We start from the raw sequence: 12,215 nt of genomic DNA on the forward strand, positions 1-12,215 counted from the left end.
GGGAAAGGGAAGGAGCAGAAGGGGGAACGGAGGGTTCCGGCATGCGGGCAGGGAGGATGGGCCGGCCGTAGGAGCGGCGGGAGCGGAGGGCAGGGCCGCGCACCCCGCGCCCCGGCAGCGGCGGCGATGGATGCGGGGCGGTAGAGCCGCGGCCTGGAGACGCCGTGCCGAGGGGATGCGCTGGTGCCGGGCTCGGAGCTGAGGGGCCGCCGGGGCCGCCGAGGCAGCGGAGAAGGTAACGGGGTCTTTGTCTGCCGAGGGCAGGCCAGGCGAGGCGGGCCGGGGCTCTCCGCTCGCAGCCCCGGCCCCCGGGGAAAGCCCAGCCGCAGTGTGCGGGCTGCTCCACGCCCCCTCCCTCCATTTACCTCCAACGGAGAGAAATGTGGGCAGCAGCTGCTTTGCCTGTCCTTTCAGAAAAACCCATCCCCAGCCCCAAACCCTCGGGTTCGGTGGGCGAGGAGCGGAGCCGAGCGCGGCGGCGGGGAAGGAGGAGACGGGGTGTGTGTGTTGTGTGTGTGAGGGGAGAGAAGCCGGAGCTGCGATTCCTTCCCCCCTTCCCCAGCAGTCTGGCTGTCTGTCCCCACTGACGGCCAAGATGGACTGCTCCTTCCATTCCCTTCCCTTCCCAAATGGCTGCAGCAAGTTTAATGCACAGCCGGGGGCTTCGCTGAGGGGAAAGCTCCCCGGCTTGGTTTTTCCTTTCCCCCCATGCGCACCTTTTCGTGAGTCGGGAATAGAAAAGTTGCTCCAGATTCAGGGCTGGAAAAGACAAATGTGCACAGCTCTGCTTCCAAACTGTGCCCGTATGGGAGTGCATCTGCACGCCCTGCAGGCTGGCTCGGTGTAAGGAGGGTTTTGGCCGCATTGTTACCGCTGGCTGCTGGGGAGGGCGGCAGAAAAGTTGTTTCAAACCTCTCCATAAAATTTCCAGGAGAGACAATTGTTTCTAATAATAGCGCTGGCAGCGGTTTAGCAATACGGCACACACAGATGCGGAGCTATCTAGCAAATCTCTCGCAGGCAAGTGAGGTCGCAGGGAAAGCTGAACTCCCAGCTCGCTGGTTTGGTTTGGGGTTTTAAAACCTTGTCCTGAACAAAAACGCCGGCACCGCTCGCCCTTTCCAGCGGCCGAGGGGGTGTGGTGCCTGTGCCGGAGCGCTGCATCTATGGGCTCGGCTGAGCCGGGCTTTCCCGTGCCTTGGGTATCGGGAGAGGCTGGATCCCGGCTCTGCCCAGCTCCAGATGGATATCGGGGTGTCTCGGACCCGCTTCCCTCCGGATCGGTGCCCGGGGGTGATGCGCATCCCCTCCCTATGCATGGAGGTGTCTGTTAGGGGCGTGGGTGTCTGTGCCATCTTCCCTGCCTGGAATCGCCTGCCAGGCACCAGAGAATTCCCGAGGGAGCTCAACTCCTCTGGATGGTCCCTTTCTCCTTGGGGTGAGGGCAGAGGCCCGCTGGGGGCTGCTGGCTGTGCTCTCACTTGGACCGTGATGCCGAACCTCGCCAGGCTCAGCCTTGTGGCTCAGAGCTGCTGCTGGGCTCGACCCTCCTGGCACAAGTTACAGACAGCCTGTTCTCCTCTAAATATTAATATCTGAAGGTGGTTTTAAGCATCAGTGCCAGGCAGGTATGTGCCACGCTCTGCAGGAGGGGTGGTTTCTGCAGCCCAGCTGTGCTGCTGAGCAAGGAGCTGTGCCAGAAGCATGAGGAGGCAAGGATTTATTGCTCCTTGGTACAAGAGGGGATGTTTTGAAGGGTCTTCAGCTCAGCACCACCTTGTGCCTCTGCTAAGGTCAGCTGTGTCCCTCAGAGGACCAACCAGGCTGAAGGAGCTGGCATTGCCCATCCATCATGCTGTGTGATCAGTTTCCACAGAAGGGAGAAGTGCACCAGTGGAGCAGAACATGTGGATTTATGCATGTGAAAAATAAGCATTTTGTTCTTCAGTGAATTTTTGTTCTAAATGCCCAGGCTAAAAATATGTGATCTCTCATCTTGAGCATAGATGCACCAGTGAGCCGCTCACAACCCTTTTGGGCAAGCTACTCTTGTCTCCTTGTAGACTATTTCTGGTGGTCCTATTGTTGCGTGTCTGAACTGGTTATTGCATTAAAAATGCAACTTGATATTTGATGATACCTGTGCTCACAGCACTGGGCTGCTCAGCGCCCTACAGCAATGCAGCATCACTTGGTGCAAAGAGATCCTGTCAAACTGTTCAGCCAGGTCAGGAGCTTCAGCCAGTGCACTGGGTGGTGTTAAGAGGGACATAAGCCTGGGGAAGACTTCCCAAGTCATGAAATCTAGCCCCACACATCACGGGTAATTAATTGCAGTGGTACATATCCCCTTGGTTGCTGCTGTTACTGTGTGAGCAATGGCAGAAGGCTTGGATCAGTTTTGAGCTTAACAGCAAAGCCAAAGTAAAACTGCAGGGGTGGATGAAGCAGAAAATGGTTTATTAGGGAGAATGGAAAGGGGCTGGGGAGTCACTGAAGTTTCAAGCTGCAATCTGTCAGCCCTGTGAAGGAAGGGTCATGCACTGCAAGGGGGGTGACACGTGGAGAAGGTATTAAGGAGCCTGTTGATCCAGCATTATCCAAATTTGGGGTCAGAGCTTAGTGGTGTCCCCTGAAGATGCAGAAAGGCTCTGCATGACCCACTTCTTGTGAGCTGGATGGCTGGGACAAGCAAAGGCTGCTGTGATGCACAGGGTCACACTTGGGCTCAGCTCTCTGGAAACTCAGGTGTCTTTTACTTAAAACTCTCTGTTTGAGGAAATCGAGGTTTTTGCTACTCTGAGCTGCACCCAGAATCTCCATCTAGCTGAGAGCCATCCCACAAATGCTCATCTCTTGGGAAGCTGGGAATGTGCTATGGGGTCAGCCAGAAGAGCAAATACCTGCATCTCCATGGGATGATCCCCATGCCTCATCATCACAGGCTGGGGTGCACAGCTGGCTGCCAAGGTCACTCAGCAATGCCAATCTCCAGCCATCCTTGCTGGCTTGCTCCCTGCAGCAGCTGGAGGAGAGAATTGCCCTGCAGCCCCAGAGCAAGCAGAGCACAGCAGGCAGCAAGGTCTGGCAAGGTTAAGCTGGGATGGAATTGCTTACAGCTCCAGCTCCAAATCCCAGGTTGTCCCAGCCTCTGTCAGGTTCCCTAAGCCAGCAGTGCATGGCCCAGCATGGCCTCAGGGACCACTGCAGCTGGCAACATCCACTGATACTTCTTCTGCTCCCTCCCAGACTTACAAAAACTGAATCCCTAGCCCTCCTGTAAATCTCAGTTTGTGCCATGTCCTAGAAAGCCACATTTGGTGAGGCTGCACAATGAGCTGGAGCCTCTGTCTTCTTTTCAGGGGATGAACCTTGTCAAGGACCAAAAATGACTTTGATTGCTTTTCTCTCTGATCTGACACCGAGGAGGGACCCCAGAACGATATTTGATCAGTTCTGAGCTTCTGGGAGCACTTTCATGTTGATGAATTGCAAGCACACAAGTTTTGATCTTGTCTCCTGTGCTCCAAGTCACCTTTGCACCCCACCTACTCACGAGTGGATGTCAGCCTGAAGGTTTACTACTTGCCTGTGGTTGTCTGTAGTAGAATGCCTGCCAGAAAAAGTAGAAGACCCTGATGTACCTCCCATTCCCAGTGCACCTCTGCTTCATGGCTGTGGGATATTCCTCTGAGGCCCCAAGCCTGGTGCCAGAGGCCCTGGGTGCCTCTCTATAGAGGTGGGACTTCAGCCCTTGCCCAGCCTTAAAGTGGGAGGAGGCCAGAGGAGCTGGGACCATCTGATTCCCAGTGCCACCAACAATATTCTTGTGTACAGCCCACTTCTGTTTTTGTCCTGAGGGTCTCTGTGATATTTTCACATGGTGTGGAACAGTTGCTGCGTCCCCACACTCAAGAAAAGATCACTAGTGTGTAGCTAAACTATCTTTTCACCCTCTGCCTGCTCTGGTGGGGTGAGCTGTGATTTAGTGTAGTAATCTTTGGGAAAAGTCATCGAGGCAAAAAAAGAGGTAGGCAAGTTTACTTTTTTGTTACTTAAATTCACTGTAAAAAGGCCCAATGAAAATCTCCTGGAAAGCTGCAAACCAAAAAGAGGTTGATATTCCCATTTTGGCTAGAGAAATCCTTTTGTATGCACACTTCCACACGTAATGCCTAACATTTTGTCAATGGCTGTTGGGCTTGCCAACCCACCAGGCTCAGCCTCTAGTGTTTGGATTATTTATTTATTTTCCTTCTTAGAAGTCTGCAGATCTCCCAATCAAAATAAACCCACCCTTGTTTGGGTTTGTTGGCCGTGTGGGATTGAACGTGGCTGCAGCTGTGCCACACACACACTGTGAGCACTGCTGGCATCCCATCCTCCCCAGCTGGAACACTTCATGCAGGGAAGGGCTTTGCAGATAGTGGGGCAGCCACAGGCTGGCCCTGGGTTTGTGCAGGACAAGCAGGGGATGGAAAGCTGCTGCATCAAGTGAGCAGCTTGGAAAGGCAGCACAAAATCTGAAACGTGGTCCCTGTCCTAGAGAGGGGAGTGTGAATTTTTCCACATTTGAGCATGGTTTTGTCCTTGCTGTGCATGGGGGATGTCTGTGCTGGCTGCCCCCAGCCAGGGTTTTGTGAAGACACTCATCATCCCAACACGTGGCTGCCACGTGTGTGCTCACACACTCATTTCCTGGTGAAATGGGGCACACAAGGGGACAGGGATGATTTAGGGGATGTGTAATCAAACACAGTGCTTCCTTTGTGCACACACACACATCCTCCCCCAGCCTGGAAGCGTGCTGGAAAATAAATCTGGAGGTGACTTCCACTGTCTTCTGCAATTCTGGACTGCAAAATCCAAAAGAGAAGAAAGTTATATCTGAAGTGGCCTGGGCTCCTTGGGATGCTTTGAATCCCTGCTGGGGTGGTTATGCAGTCAATGAAGGTGTCACCTGGGCTTGTGCTGCAGGAGGTGGTGGGAATTGGGAAAACGGACTTATTCCTCACCAAGACCAGGGAGAACTGCCAGGGAGCACCAAGTCAGCTTTGTCTCTGTGTTGCACCATGGAATGTGCCTTCTGGAGTGCTGATGGCAGTTCTGAGGGAAATCTGCACATCCAACAGTGCTGGGCTGTGTCCTCACTTTCGCAGTCCCCTGTCACAGGCACAGCTGACTGTGTACATGGCAGAAGCCTGCTCCAAAATGGATATTGAATCTATTGAATGCTGGGAGCTTAGGGCTCAGGGGTATCAGATTCAGCTGCTGAGTTTGCAGACATTGCATCAGGCTGTTCCCTCTTCTCTTCCCATCCTTAACTCTTCTGCATTGATTCTTCATAGCACTAAAGATCTGCTGTGTTTAGTTCCAGAAAGGAACATCCTTCCCTGGCTCTTAAAAAGCAGAGGCATATAAAAAACAGGTTTGTTTTGAAGTGTTTATTTCAGGTCTCTCCTCTGCAGAGGTAACAGGCTGTCCATATTTAGTATGTCATGATGCAGAGATGACCTGGTCTTGCTGCACCAGTAGCCAAAGAATTCTCCATACAGGTGGGGCAATATCCTGGCATTAGTCAGGCTGTGATTGGGGGTATAAAAGCACCGGCTGTGTCCTGAAAGTAGTTTTCCCTGCTTGAGCCCTGAGTGGGGCTAGTCTGAGCCCTAGCCCTCCCCAGAAACACAAGTGTTTATACCCCCAGTGACAGCCTGACTAATGCCACAATATTGCCCCACCTGTATGGAGAATTCTTTGGCTACTGGTGCAGCAAGACCAGGTCATCTCTGCATCAGGACATCTCATGACATACTAAATATGGACAATCAGGGCTGGAGAAAGCAGATTGGACCCCATCATACCCCTCATCCAGGGGTGCAGGCAGAGCCCTGGGAGATGTCCCAGCCCTGCAGCCCCACTCAGCAATGGGTGCACTCAGGAGCAAAGTGGGAGCAGAAAGCACCAAACCAGACTCCTGCAAGCAGGACTGGTTTCTGCAAACACCTGCATCTCTGAGGATGAGTCAGCTGCTTGTCATCTGAATGTGCTCTGCATCTCAGCCGTCCTGCCCGTGAGACCCAGCTCTGGGGGCTGCTGCCCACCCTGCTCTGACCCTGTCAGCTGCTGCTGCTGCTCAGGCAGAGCTGCTGGCAGCTGCCCAGCCCGGGCACAGCCACAGCCCTGGCTCCCAACATCAAGAGTGTGTCAGAGCTGCTGATTAGCAGTGGCTGGAAACAACCCGCTGACATATTTTCCCACTGGAAGCATATCAGTTCTTGGAGTGTTATTCAAAACAAGAAGGGGGAAAAAAACCAACAAAACCAACAGTTCTGTACACAGATTAACATTTAGCCTTTTTTTTAGTTCTTTCACATCTGGAATGGCTTTTGTAAGTGTGTTTTCTATTATGTGCTGTGTATAACAGTGCTCAGTGCTGTCCCTTGACCTGCTGTGTTGCAGCACCTGAGTGATGCAGTGCCCAGTGCCTTGGCCGCATTGATCAGGCCAGCACCCTCACACCTCCCAAGGCTCAGTGATACACCAGGTACAAAACACCCAATGAGCACTAAAAGGACACTTCAAGCCATAAATCTTCATTTGTCCTTTAGAAATATTTCACACATACTATCACTTCCACTGCCTTGGGTCACTTTGGTCATCTTTCTATGAACCCACATTGATTTTTCTTTCCTCTGGCAAATCACATTAGTTTCAATAGCAAATAAATCGTCCTGTTTTCTTCTATAACTAAACAAAACCTCCTGTGAATGTGTTCCCAGAAGGCTTGGATGCTCTCATGTAATTACACCCTGTCTGCATGCACAAACAAGTGATATCTGGAACATTTTGCTGAAAGTATGCCACGTTTCAAGTGTGAAACTGTACAAAAAATTAAAAATTTATGTGTGTTTAAAAGGAATTTAACATGTCAGATGTAGGAGAGATTAACAGACATGATAATACCTTTGGGAAAAATAATAAAAATAATAATAATCACCTATTGCCATGTACTTTATTGCCACATGGTCATTATCCTATGATGACTCACAGTGCTTGCTGCAGAATATGGAAAGGAATGAACCAGAAGGTGACCAGGAGTCCCCTGCAAAGAAGTTTTTGTGACTTATAAAGGATTCAAGTCCCTCATTGGTAAAGGATTTCCCTCACAGATAATTTAGATCATTTTCCCTTAGATAATGCTGTGTCCTTTGTGCACAGCAAACAGAGTGAATTTCTCTTCCAGGAAAATCAAGACCCTTCCCAGGCATATTTTGGTTTTTCTTGAAGCACAAAAGTTGCTGAAGCACCTGTGCCAGGGCCACTCTGCTTGTCCTTGTGCAAAGACACCAGCGATCCTTCATCCTCTTTCCCTCTGGGCCTCCCATTTTAGCTCTGCTGTTGATATTTATTTCTTTGGGCTGCATTAGGGATTGGCAACCCAAATGATGGATCACAGCTCTCATATGCAGTGCTCAAACATGGGTTGATGCTGCAGAACTTGCCTTAGAGGGATTATTATCCAGAAAATAAGTTCACCCTGGGGGAAATACAAAAAGAAAAGATCACCAAATAAAGATGTTCTCAGAGTTTGGCTGAGCTGAGTTGGATCAGGAGAAATTTATGTACAGGGCAAGTTATTTTGGGTGTTAACTGTGAAGTTGGCAGCAAGGAGGATTGTCTACCTGTTGTCTCATTACCGGAGGTATGATGGGGACTGTTTTTGCAATTTTTTTTCTTGTGTTAGTGGCAGTTTTTCAGTGTTTGGGCATTCCTTTGGCATTGCAGAGGAATAGCATAGTCTGGATGAGCAGTCCCAAGGTCTGTAAGGTGGAATGAGTCTGTCCTTGCCATTCCCCTTCTACTTCCCATAGGATGCAACCCTTTGGCTGTAGTGGTTTCATGTGGATCCAGTGGTTTCACCAGACCTAAAGATGCCCTAAATGTGACCAGCTCATCATCTGCTCTGTAAGAAGTGGTGGAGTTCTGAGCAGGACTGCAGCTCTTTCTCTCTCACCAGGGCTTGGTGCTGGCTCCAGCAGGAGCTGATATTCCAGGTCCATGAGGCTGTGCAGGGAGGTCTGTTGGGAGAGGATGGAAGCCCCTGACTCCTTCAAAACTCATCTGCCTGACAGTGCTGCCAGGCTGGGGGGAGGAGGAGCAGCTGGGCTGCCTCTTTTGCACTATCATTTATTATTTATTATTTATATCCATTGGTGGGTGCAGCCAGCTTCCTGCACATGCAGAAAGGGTGTAGGAACAACATGGGCTTCCCGAGTAAAAGTGGAGAAGGCAGCTACAATATCCCAATTTGAGGCAAAGTTTTAACAGCTCTGGCATGTGCTTAACCAAAAAATGCTATCCCCAAAGCAGGTTACCATGTTGAACCACCTGCACAACTGAGCAGCTGACTCAAGGTTTATCAAAACAAACTTCTACTGTGTGAAGGTGTTTCAAATCTGCAAGTTTAAGACATCTGTGACCAGTGAATACTCTAGACTAAAAATAATAAATAATACTGAAGACTGTGTAACCTCCCTGTGGTCAGCCCCAGCTCCAGAGCTCAGGGAATGCTCTGACCATATCAGAACTCCTACACTCTCCACTCCTGCCTTGTAAATAGTGAGGATAATTCTTGGAAGCTGGTATATTTTTATAGTGGCAAATTATTTATTTCCTTGCCAAGAAAGGGAAGGGATAGAGTTACAGGGGCAGAGGAGTCAAACATAGTAAAAAGTCTGCGTTGGGAATGCCCTCTCGTCCTGCCTCAACATCACAGGGCAGGGAGGGTGCAAGAATTTCTGCTTCCCTTTGTATTTGAGCAGATTTAGATCTGTATTATTTTCAAGAAAGAAAACAATACGTGACCTGAGCCAGCCCAGCCTCCACTGTGGTGAGGAAGCCGGTCTGTCCAGGAAAGGGCTCTCTTATCTCAGGATATCACTGCAATCAGGCCATTGGGGCTGGCCACGCTCAGAGCAGTAATTCAGACATCTGCTGTGTGATGCCCTGCTCGGTTTAAAACGTGGTGCTGGAATTAGATTTCATTCTGACTGCACGGCTCAAGCACCAAGTGTTTTGAGGTTAAGATGCGGCATTCCCGGCTTTAAAGTTCGCCTGAGAGTTATTGCTTGATGTTGTAAATGGACTTAAGGACCGTAGGAGACGGTTTTTCATTTCAGCCCTGATACAGTAAGCCACTTAAACACTTGCTTATGTCACACTGAAATAAAGGGGATTTATGGACACAGCTATGGGCTTTGCTGAATCAGAGCATTTTTGCTGAGTGCTGTTTAGGGGAAGCATGAAAAATAACCTGTGCAGATGTCCCTGAGTGATGCCGAGCCCGAGCAAGGCTGGAAAAGTGCTGTGTGGAGGAAGAAAGGAGCCCCTGGGCAGGCCAGGAATTCTTTTGTCAGCTCCTAAGACAAAACAGGGAAGTCACCAGGTCACTCAGCCTGCAGCTTGCCTTAATTTTTCTCCCATCACTCCGTGTCGGCATCCACACAATGGCTGGGTCGCGCCATCCGTCCCAGCGGTGCTTCCGACAGGGTGACACCCCAGCTGACACTGTCCCACCTCCCTTCTCCAGGAGGACTCTTGCTTTCTAATTACTGAGGCTGTTCTCCTCTCTCCTGACAAATGAGCCTTGGCAGAAATCATTGCATCACTTGATGTCACCCCTCTGAAACACAGATCCCTGTGTAGTTCCCCCATGCAGTGGGTAATGCTAAGCATCACTCCCTTTATGTGGGATAGGAGAGGACTTTAAGAGCTGTATCTGTTACCATGGTTTTGACAATTTTGCCTCCATTCACTAATCCATTGGAAAGGACATTAATTTTTCAAGGAGTGGGATAAAGAAGCTCTCAGGGAAAGCCAAAGGCCTCGCACGCGATACGTTCCTGTGGTGCTGTCAAACCTATGGGAGGTGCTGCACCTTTGTCAGCTGCTGTTTTCTGACCAGCCAATCCAGCTATGGACTGTACATGTATTTCAGAATCTCAAAGCACTTCCATAGCACTGAAACTCACACTGCTTTAGAAGGTGAGGTCTGGTTATGCATCAGCCATTGGCTACTTCTCTTCGTATCGCCGTCGTCCATTTCTACAGCATATTTGTGTGGCCTTTCTTCTCAGCTTCAAAGCTCCATTTGCCACCAAGTTCCCTTGAAATGGAATACTTAAAAGGTTTTTCCTGTTTATTTGAATATGCAACCTCTTGGTTTTCTTACCAAAGTACTGCTAGAAGGTGACAAATGCCTGAGAATAGAGCTGGGATACCCTTCCCAGGGGAAAAAACAACTGGCTTACAGCTAACCTGCTCCAGAGTACCAAATAGCCTTTCCCATAAGAAATAGTAGCATGAACAAATTTGAATGAAAAAGTGCCTAATGGGCACACACAAAAGGTCAAAAGGTGTTTAGTGGGTTCCTACTTCTTCATACCAAATTTGTGGAAGTGTTCAAGGCCAGGTTGGATGGGGCTCTGAGCAACCTGATCTAGTGTGTGGCATTCCTGCCTGTGGCACAGGGGTTAGAACTAAATGGTCTTTAAGGTCCCTTCCAACCCAAACCATTCTGGAATTCTGTACTACTAATTTCAGAAAGCTCAGCTCATGTTCTGAACTGTGTTGGCAGACAGGACAGGCTACATGGACCTCTGCTCACAAGCCAGGAGTAATGGGCCAAATTAAAATAATTTTTCTACCTTTTTTTAAAAAAACAATAACACAAACTACTATTCATCATTTATCTAGGAAAGGCTTGTGGAAATAAATAGTGGAAATGAGGACTGTATTGAGAAATAACAGTTTCTTCAGACTGTTTTACATCCTCAGAGCTTCCAGCCACTGAGATATACTCAGATATTGCCCATTTTAGTGCAAAGGAAGAGCAGGGAAGTGAGTGTGAGGGCTTTGGACTTGGACTAGGGGATGGCATGGGCAGTGCTGCAGACCATGGTGATGTGCTCACCAGTGCAGGGCACTGGGCAAATCCCATGGCTGGGACAGGTGAACCAGATTTGCACCAAGTTACTTCCTCCTCTTCATTAGGTATCTTTTCCATTGAGTCACACCTACATGACCAGATTTAAGCACTGGAACAGGCTTTCCAGGGAAGTGGAGTCACCACCCCTGGAAGTGTTTGAAAAAGCAGTAGCTGTGTCTCTGCAGAATATGATTTAGTGAGCCTGATGGTGTTTGGTTGGGCTTGGTGTTCTTGGAAGTCTTTCCAACCTTAATGATTCTGTGATTCTATGACTGCAAAAACAAGCAAGCCCCAAGGGCAGAGCCCAGCCAGTGCTCCTCCTCCTCCTCATGTCCCCTTTCCCAGGTGCCCATCAAGAGTCAGCCCTGTGGCTCAGCTCTTCACACTCACAGCCACCCTCATCCCAGCCACCATCAGTAACATTTATTAGGTGCAGATGCAGACCAGCAACAGGGAGGATGCTCTGCAAACACATGTCATAAAAATATAGTCCATTCCTCCAGGGTCTTGAAGTGTGAGTGTAGGACAGGAGACAGCAGATGGACGCAGGCACATGGAGAGGCAGTGCTGGTCAGTGCTACAGGCAGATGCTTGCCAGACTGGCCCCAGTTCAGCAAAGTGGAGTGCTGCCACATGTGCAAAGCTGTGCAGACATCAAAAACACACTGCTTTTCCTCCCTCTCTCTCTCAACAAGCTTAGGAGTTGCCAGGATGAGAAGGTGGTAAGAAGTGGTCAAGTGGGAGCAGGATGTTTAATCTAAGAGTTACTGTAATCAGTGGGCTGTCATCTCTCTCTATCTGCTTTCAGCAGCTCTGTCCAAACAGTGGACAGAGTGACACAGATTTTTGTGGATTCAGCACAGTAATTGCCTCCAATTATAATTTCTGATGTGATTCAAGGAAGAAAATGCTGTATTCTTCTTTATTCCTGCAGTCATCGGCTAATGAAACGTGCCACGGATATTTATAGAACTGACATTGTAAATAGCATTTGCATTTGGTGCCTTTGAGTTATTTAGTGTGACAGTGCTTTCACCAGGAGGGTTTTTTTCATTCTGAAAGGGAAAGGTTCTCTTTGGAGCTGTTTCCTCCCATCACCTTGGCAGTTTGTGTTGGATGGAGCAGCTCTGTGGGCAGTTGTGATAATTTAGTGACAAAGTGTTGGGTGTACAGGGATTAGCTGAGCGTTGTGGAGGTTTTGGGGCTGTGTCACAGACAGTTTACAGGA

At 49.5% G+C, this 12,215-nt stretch overlaps 1 protein-coding gene across 7 annotated transcripts in view; it reads left to right on the forward strand.

Moving 5' to 3' along the window:
• The window catches only part of FRMD4A (FERM domain containing 4A), a 370,654-nt gene that overhangs the window by 222,866 nt on the left and 135,573 nt on the right, over positions 1-12,215 (forward strand). Inside the window, exon 1 of one of the 7 annotated variants that reach the window (XM_064703008.1) lies at positions 99-235. The exons of the other annotated variants lie outside the window; for them this stretch is intronic. The gene's annotated coding sequence lies outside the window, so the exon portion shown is untranslated. Of the gene's footprint in view, positions 1-98; positions 236-12,215 lie in introns of those variants that run through there. 7 annotated transcript variants of the gene reach the window in all.

Source organism: Zonotrichia leucophrys, chromosome 1A (genome assembly GCF_028769735.1).
Source record: "Zonotrichia leucophrys gambelii isolate GWCS_2022_RI chromosome 1A, RI_Zleu_2.0, whole genome shotgun sequence".
Lineage (NCBI taxonomy): Eukaryota > Metazoa > Chordata > Aves > Passeriformes > Passerellidae > Zonotrichia > Zonotrichia leucophrys.